The sequence below is a fragment of the Littorina saxatilis genome, linkage group LG3, assembly GCF_037325665.1.
Source record: "Littorina saxatilis isolate snail1 linkage group LG3, US_GU_Lsax_2.0, whole genome shotgun sequence".
In the NCBI taxonomy this organism is placed as follows: Eukaryota; Metazoa; Mollusca; class Gastropoda; order Littorinimorpha; family Littorinidae; genus Littorina; species Littorina saxatilis.
Window position 1 is genome coordinate 64,929,943 of NC_090247.1, and position 9,531 is coordinate 64,939,473.

Consider the following 9,531-nt stretch of genomic DNA (forward strand, 5'->3'; position numbering starts at 1 on the left):
CCAAGCCTTTATTTTAGTGAAAAAAATCCTTACAAACAGAATGAGAGAAATATTTCAAAGTAAGAGAGAAAAAACGACACCCCCCCCCCCCCCCTCCCACCAAAAAAAACCCACAAAAAAACTACAAAAACCAAGAACCGAAACAAATTTTCAAAAACAAAAATTGTCAGCGTTATATTTAACAGAAATGAAAGATAAATTTCATAATGATAATGGTTCCTTTTGTATGTGACTTTTTGTGAAAATGAAACGGAGCAACACGTTATTTTATTGCAAAGGGGTAAAAAGACCACACACAAAAATCAATAATCATGTCGAAAAGCTCTCGACACTCATATATTCCATCTTTTGTTTGCTATCAGTTATTGCAAAAGTAACAAAGAATGCCCTTTGCCCTTTGAAAAACATAATAAAATGCCGTAACAAACACCCCCCCCCCCAAAAAAAAAAAAAAAAAAGTAAACAAATAAATAAATTAAAATTGTTTAAAAAAAAACACTGACAAGTTTGTGTGTGTGTGTGGCTTGAAGAGAATCTAATACGCGTTTTTAAAATCAAACCCTCCATCTTGTTAGTTTGCCTCAGAATCCAGACGCCCCCGCCCCCTCCCATCACACCCATCCCACGTGCACTCCACTCCACCCCAACCCCTCCAAATACCAATCCCTGCCAGAAAGTAATCTAATCAGCTCCTACACTATGTAATCCGTCCGTGAACAATGTTATAAACCTGTGGCCGACAGTTCTGATCTCCTGGAATACTTGATCTCCTTGTGTTCCTTCTGCCTGTCTTCTTTCTCTTCCCCTTCGTTCTGCTGCAGATAGACATGCCTTCTTCTTCATCAATCGTTCATTATCAGGACTACACCCATGTGACATGCAGTCTCCAAATCAGCCGCGCGCCGCAATTCTGGAATAATTGTTTTACATAATTATGTTTCTTCCATCTTCTTCTTTTGCCCTGTTCTTCTTCTGAACTGCACTACCGGTCAAATCAAGCTCTGTTCTTTTGGGATACTTGTTTCCCTTCCGTTTCTTTTATTTGTTTTCTATCCATCCTTTTCTATGAACTCCCCTCCGTTCAGCCGATGAGGAGACTGACATTTACATGTTTTGGGGGATACTTGTGTTACTTCCGTTGCTTCTATTTTATTTCCCCTCCGTTCTGCTGCAGAAGAGGCTGCAATGTAAATATACAGTCTACGGGTCTGTCCTGGTTGCAGTTTGGGTGGCCGAGGACCACCAACATTCTTCATTTGAAAATCATTGTATCAACTTGCATAAGAGACAATGTACTGTTCCACATAGATTCGGGCTATCTCTCCCCCCCCCCCCCCATATAAATCCACCGAACAAGAAGACAGCAATGATGAAAAGAAGACACACGCTCTAACATTAAGCTATGCCCACCAGAATCACCCTCCAGAGAAAGAACAGGAAATTAGGGACACAGTTCCTTTAACATAAGGTGACAAGAATATTATCTATAGAAGGCTTTCGGTCCAATGCGTCATCCTCAGGACATGTCCACGTCGAAGGGAATCTGACAGATGCAAGGCTCCAATCCGTGCATGCAGAATCCTTTCCCGAAATTCGTGCACGACATTCCGTTACAGCAGTTTTTCTCCCACGGCACGCATTTCTCCATGTAGTTCAAACACTGAAAACAAAATGAAAGCATGAAATTTAAAAAAAGCACACCACCAAATCGATGGGTTTAAACCAGAACCATTTACCTCAAGATAACATGTTTTGCAACTTTATACTTATTAGACATGGTAACATGATTCTCACTTTCTGTGCAGGATTCTTGAAAATCTTGGATAATTGCGTATTTATAAGTCATAATTTGTTCTGGCTCCAAGCATTTCTCCTGCTCATCTTGGAAGCAGAACCCACTAACTCCATCTAGGTTGGAAGCAGAACGTGCTAAGTTCAGTTTAGTCTGTTCTGCAACTGAGGCCTGTGGGGAAAGGGGAGTGTTTCACTGCGAGCCAGATGCAGCCATCGTAACCTGACCTTTTCTGCTTGCTGTGCCACAGTCACTGTTCCTGTTCTCAGCGCAGCCAGATAAGGGCACAATAGCGGTAGACTGATAGTCTGCTAACGTTCCTAAATCCAGAATCACTATAAAACGTCACTGTAAAGTCGATGCAGTAGTGAATGTTTTGTTTTGTCAAACATTTTGTCAAATCGTTCCATTAACTAACCATTCCTGCTTTTTGATTCCGAAAGCATGAAAATCATGGCATGTTCTGCTTAAAATCTGAAAACAATCTTTGGCTGAAGTTTATGCTGGGTATGTATTCGGTTACAGCAGTTGTTCTCCTGCGGAACGCATGTTTCAATATAAACTGTGCAAAAATATGATTGCACCCCTTTTCGTACCCAAACTAAAACATTCATTCCCGTGTCATTTCATTCAAACTTTATATGCCATTACAAGCCCTCCACTTGGCTATCTGCCACACTTTTCGGATCAAAGATTTTTGCTGTAGGTATCACGTGACCGCCGCCGAAGTAAGGGTACCCCCAAAATCGATCTGACAAAAACGTAAGGTACAAATTACAAATTTGACTCAAATACAAAATAGGCGTAACTTGGCGACTTAAATCAAAGAGATACGCAAGATAGCAAAACAAAACAACCTGTTGTGGATAGATAATTGATTTAGCTTTCTTCTCGTATGTAAAAGTTGCCAAGTTTCGCCTATTCTGCATTTTTGTCGATTTAAAAAAAAAATTTTGAAACACACACACACACACACACACACACACACACATACACACACACACACACAGTACTCACACACACACACAAACACACACATACACACACACACACACACACTCACACACACACACAAACACACACATACACACACATACACACATACACACACATACACACATACACACACACACACACACATACACACACGTACCTAAAGTGTGGATGGTTACCTAAGAGGCGGCACTGGGTGTAGTGCCTTTCTAGTGCACTTGCACTACAACAGCACTGGGTGCAGTACTCGCTCCGGCATCGAAGAATTTTGCACTAAAAAATGCACAAAATTTGACCTATTTCGTCGCCTATAGAGGACGGAAAGAATGTCATTTTGAACGTTGTTATGACATTCTTTCCGTCAAAAAAGTCAATTTAACGGTGTTAAATGAAGCGAGCATCCACACAATTAGGTTGCCATCCAGAGTTTAGGTTGCCATCCACGTGTGGATAGTTGCCTTATGGTGATTTAGGCAACCAAACCTGTGGAAACATGGGTACACATACACACACACACACACACACACACACACACACACACACACACACACACGTTTTTGTCAGGTTGATTTGGAACAATCTGAAAACTGCAACTTTGCAGCATTCCATACAGGGCTTTTTGTTACACCGGTTTTTTTTTCAAGGCATGCATTTTTTCTCTTCAGGTTCAAACACAAAAACAGAAAAGTAAATGTAGACACACATTTTGCAACATTCTAGCTGTCACATCAATATTTCCCTTGGGTTTACATTTGATCCATCTTAAAAAATTAAAACATTAAAAATCAGATAGACTGCCAACGTTCCAGAATAATCAAAACACTAATGCTAATAAACGTTCCAATTACCTACAATCTAAAAAATAAAAACAAATCCAAAAACAAAGTTTTTGACAATTATGATATCAAAAATAAAGATTGAAAGAACATTTACAGGTTCGACAATCGTTCTCGCGATAAAGTTGAACATTCAACACTTGTGAAGACATCAGTTTAATAAAAGGTTGTCCTCTTTGGAACGCGTGTTTGTGTGTGTGGATCACACACTGAAAGAGCGGTCAGGAGCAATCCGGGGATTATGCGTTTTCTTCTCTCGTCTCTGTATCTGTGTGTCTGCGCGTCTGTCCGCGTGGCGGTTTGTCTAGTCTGTCTGTTATTCCGTTTGTCTGGCTGTGTGTCTGTCTATTCTTGTCCCTATCCAAAAACAAAAAACTATACTGATTCTATCAAGATAAGTTTTGTGTGAATATTTGTTTGTCTGTTCACTTAAAAGACCGTTGGGTCGAAATATCTGTGAATGTATTGTTTTGTCAATAACAAACGTTCCAACAACCTACCTTTCTTGTTTTTTTTATCCTTGTGCCTATTAGATTGTCTACCTGTCTGTCTATCTGTCTATCTCTTTCTACTATCCCCCCCCCCCCCTTTCTTCAGTCATGCATTTCTCCATGTAGTTCAAACATGTCTACATTGCTGTTGTAACAAAAGACATCTATAGCCCCAACAGCTCTTTTAAAATGTAAAATGTATACCTTGGATTTATTCTTTCAAAACGATTTCCGATTCACTTGGTTTCCTATTCCATCACCTTCCCCAGTTATTTTGTTCCTTCAAGTCAGTCGTCGAACCGATGAAAACACTCCTGGGGACATTTTTGACAACACCGCGGGAGCCATATAGAAATCTAACCATCCGTTATCAAATTATAGAGAGGATCATTCGTTTCAGATGAATAATTCAACCCGATTCGGACAACGGTGACTGAGTAGGCATTGAGCATGATATGCCAACGGCAACATAAAAGGATTTTTAAAAAAAAGTGCTGAAGCAGGATGCAACAGAATGTGAGACAAAAGGACCAATGGCATGGGAACAAAACAATCAACAACAACAACAAATATCGTTTTCATGTTTGCAGAGAGTGTATTATAGAATAACCTAAACTCTGCTGGAGGTGAGGCAACATGCGTTTGTAGTATTTGCAAACGCACGACATCCGGTGCCAGTTTCAAAGATAAATAACAGCCCGATGTTAAAGTTGAAAAATAAGAGAAATCTTTAGATTTGGCGTAGAGACACAGACATAAAAGACACATCAACCCAGCACAAAATGGTTAAACAAACATTGAGATAATGAAACAAATTAAACAAACATTGAGATAATGAAACAAAAAAGTCAAAGCAGGTCAACTTAAATAAAAAAGGACATGCTTAGATGGAAAATAATTACATACAATGAAAAGCTCTCCTGACGTTAACATTGACTGCCATTATCTTTCTTGAGATAGGGTAGACATTATTTGTTATCGTTAGATTTGACTGTGATATCCACATTTATCAGTCCCAATATCGTGAAAGCTGAGATCATATCAGATCGAGACTTGAGCCGTGATCTGATATGAGAGCCGAGATCTGATATGATTCAGCCTTTCGAGACATTGGGACTGATAAATGTGGATATCACAGTCAAATCTAACGATAACGATTTATCGCATTCGATTTCGGAACAGTACCCCAGTCTAAGAAATCGGTCAAAAGCAAGGGAGGCTACAGCCATGTTGGAAATGTTGGATTGTCTTTTCCCGCTTTCGCAACTTTGCTGCTGTAACTTTTATTTTTCATTTAGTCTTTCGTTTTCTTAGACGAAAATAAGACATCTAAAAACAACAACGAATTTGTTTTTGTGGCAACAGATCACACAAAAAAGGGTTCAGCGGGAGGAACACGGAACAGCCTTCGTGGTTACTTGTAGACTTTTAGATATGAAAGGCTTTGATTTGGCAATTCTGAACGATGGCAGGAACTGAAGTGCGCCGGGCTGTATCAGTGAAGTCCTCTGGGTCACTTTCTGTGCAGAAGACAGCTTCCAGTTCTTCTTCGACGGACTGCAGTGTTGATTATTTTGTCGAATCGCCCACTGCAGACGACACAACATTATAAGATGGCGTCTCCCGACAGATTCGTGACTGTTTTGAAGCTGTTGAGGTTTTTTTGTGCATGTCGCTTAATTGGCTACGACAAAGAGGGGTGGGACAGTGATTCATGCTGGCACGAAATGTTTAAATCGGCTGCTCATGTCCAGCCTTTTCGTGAGTGATATGCGCTGATACACTGCAAGAGAACTCGCAGGTTTGTGAGTCTCCAGCGCTTCCAAGTTCAGTTATGTTTACAGCTGTTCCAATGGCCTCCCTCGGTAAGGTTAAAACATTCTACTCTGCTACATCTCGGTTAAAGGTGGGAGGGAAAAGTTTGTATTTATTCATTACACAGCTTAAACTTTCTGATGCAATAACTTTCCTTTTATAAAGTTGTGCTTAAAAAGAATGGGAGACTTGTGTTTCCTTCAAGTAAGATTTCTGTCTTTAAAATTACAATTGGAAAACTACTTCCTACGCGATATCAAATTCACAAGGAACTTCCTGCGCTATATCAATTGATATACAGTTCCTAGTTGACCAATGACAGCGGCTGTTTTTGTCATGTGACCAGTACAAATGCGATAAAACCATTTAAAAGTTAAACGTATTCCCAAGAGCATGTTTGGTCGTGGACGGGTGTGCTAGGGTAGTGGGGGGGGGGGGGGGGGGGGTAGTTGGAGGGCGAGATGTTCGAGAACGTGTCTGGGGCCAGCTTTATGAGGGCGGGTTTTACCGCCACGGTCCTAGTTGGGGTCGAACCTCGACCACCAGTGTGAGAGGCAAGTACTCTAAGCACACGGAGCCAAATATAACCCACCACCACCACCACCACCACCACCACCACCACCACCAACAACAACAACAACAACAACAACAACAACAACAACAACAACCACCAACCAAACGAAAAACTCAAGTGTGCTAGCGTGAAAGTGCGTTAGAGTGTGTGTGTGTGTGTTTGTGTGTGTGTGTGCGTGTGTGTGCGTGCATGCGTGCGTGCGTGCTTGCGTGCGTGCGTGCGTGTGTGTGTGTGTGTGTGTGTGTGTGTGTGTGTGTGTGTGTGTGTGTGTGCGTGTGTGTGGGCTAGTGTGTTTGTGTTTTTCTGTGTGTGTATTTGTCAGTGTGTTAGTCTGTGTGTGTATTTGTCAGTGTGTTAGTCTGTGTGTGTATTTGTCAGTGTGTTAGTCTGTGTGTGTATATGTCAGTGTGTTAGTCTGTGTGTGTATTTGTCAGTGTGTTAGTCTATGTGTGGGGTCTTACGGCCATGGTCGATGAAGATGAAACAGAAGACGACAGACATGCTCCCCTCGAACCGAATAAAAAAGCTGATCTGACAACAGTTAACATCTTTTAATAGCTTACCCTGCCACTGCGTAGAGCAGCCACCATCTGCTGTCTGGGGGCTAACCGCATGGTTCTCACGATCGCCACTGACGTCATCGACACCAGCACCAGTGCTACTAGGAGTGCTTTGCGCATGCCCATACTGCTCATGTTCCGTTTCCGGCTGTCTTTGGAATTTTCCGCTTCCGGTGGTCTTGAAAAATATTGTTGGTTTTCAGGGGTGAGTGGTTGAATTAGGAGCTGAAAGCAGAAAAAGACACGTATCAAACACTGTTATGAATTCATTACGTTTTTTATATTAAACTCCGATGTAACGCACAGGTCAGCGAATGCACTTGAAAATATTCAAGAGGATATCAAAGAAAACAGAACACAGCCACACAGCCATGGATATAGACACAGACACATGCACGTAAGCACGCAAGCACCCCCTTCCACACACTAGATGCTAGGGTAAAAGATCTTTCGAAATTAGTTCATACAGGCGTCATTCAAACTTACTGAGTACGGTAATCGCTGCTTATCATTCACTCCTTGCGTACAACAGCTGTCAACCTGGAGTTTGTTGTGCTGTTGTGATAAGCAGGCAAATTTGTTCTTAGATCAGACCCTAACACGGAATCAACGTAGTTATCAAAAGGAAATAAGTGCTTGTAAACTCAACGGTAACATATTTTTTTCGTTTCTTTTCACGTAACATCAACATACTTAGAAGAAAACAGGCCACAAAGGCAATTTTAATGCGGATAGCACGTTCTTTTTTTATTTTTTTATTTACGAAACTGTTTATCATATAACGTCTGTGAAACGAAACAAAACAATATGTTACAATCGAGTGCATTTTCCTTTATTTTTGACAAAGAAACTCCCGTCGCCTAAATAACAACTTTCAGCTATTCTTAATGTGTGGAGTTTTACCATTTGGAAACAGAAAACTAAAGAAAAAATCCCTATTAACAGCAATTGTTTTTTTTCAGTGTAGCGATAAGATATTTTGACAAGATAAGTATTATGCCGATGAGTGGAAGACAGTTATTTGAATAACATGTTGACGGTAGCTGTATGTATCAAGATAGTAATTTTTCTGTTTACATGCATAGTCTCAAAAAATGCATGGAATTTTCTAAAATATTTCGGGAGGATTCCATAACACCATCCCCCCCCCCCCCCCACACACACACACAAGCAAATGCTTTAGGTTTGTTTTGAAATTTACTTGAGTTATCTTTGGTTTGTAAGCATGCAACATTAGCCGCTGCACTGAATAGTCAATTCATTTTTTTTAATTTTTTTATATTTTTTTTTGCATGCAAAAGTCGCATGGTTTCTTCTTAAAAAGGTTTTTGTTTAGTGAAAAATACTTGCAATCTGTACTTTTTAAAAATGTAGGGGGAAAAACAACAGAAAAAAGTTAACAACCGCGTCCAGCATTCATGCACATAGCTAGTGTACGAATAGTTAGAAGAGCTAGTACCACTTCGTACACACTCGTACTCAATCTTTAATTCAACTTAACAATATTTTCTTTGTTTTGTTCAGTAATGTGTCCGTTCTCACACACCCGACATGTATTGACTTGAACATGCAACGGGCATTGATTGATTCAATAATTTATTGATTAATTCATTAACTCATCGCCCATCACATCGGCCCTTCTTATGACCTACGTAAGCGATTGACCGTTTGCAAATAGAAGGAACTGAGAAATATCAGTTAGTATTAGGCGTCAGCTTTCGGCCATACTATTTCAAATAAAAAGTGCCATTTCTGCCAAACTAAACTTCAGAATAGTTTACAATTTTACGAGATTAAACCCAAAACTTCCATCAATCAACTTACCTTCCCCCAACATCACCCCCCCCCCCCCCCCCTCTGTCTTCCTCTCCATCCGTCGATCCATCCATCAAACCATACACATTTTAAGACTCACCTGGAACTGACTCGAGCGAAGCAAATCACGGTAGAAAGCACCCTTTTCTTCTCTATTCAGACAGTAGCTTGCTAAACTTTGTCACCCTTGTGTCTATCTTTTGCACTGAAAATGCTCTGCTGTCCACGTCCAGATCAAACCACACTCCAAAATGAGTTTCTTGGGTTCTGCAACGTTACAAATAATCACTGAATCATTCCCAGTCCGATCTTTATAACGCGTAAATTTCAGTCTGACGAGAGGCATCTCATTGGTTGAATCTGCGCGTGGGTTTCCCCCGGGGCGTGGCGTTTGATTTCTCTGGAATCGGCGTTTGATGTGTCGCTGCGCTGGCACAATCCTTTGTCACGCGAGCCTGAAACACTTTGGCGTGATTTCCATTCTGCCTTCGTCTCGTTAGGATTCCTCACAGCGTCTAGATTCCTTTCTGTTAAAGGTACCTTATAAAGCGTCGAGATTCCTTTCTGTTTAAGTTACGTTCTGGCACGATTTTCATTCTGCCTTCATCTCTTTTACATTCCGTAAAGCGTCTAGTTTCTTTTCGTTAAAGGTACC

The 9,531-nt window shown here is 40.8% G+C and overlaps 1 long non-coding RNA gene across 1 annotated transcript; it reads right to left on the bottom strand.

Annotated features, from left to right (window-relative positions):
* Positions 1–105: 105 nt before the first annotated feature.
* LOC138961021 (uncharacterized) lies at positions 106–9,142 on the bottom strand. Its single transcript, XR_011454124.1, has 3 exons — positions 8,977–9,142; positions 7,065–7,286; positions 106–1,660 (listed from the first exon to the last, which is right to left on the bottom strand). It is a non-coding gene; the product is annotated as an uncharacterized lncRNA (long non-coding RNA).
* Between the last annotated feature and the right edge of the window lie 389 nt (positions 9,143–9,531).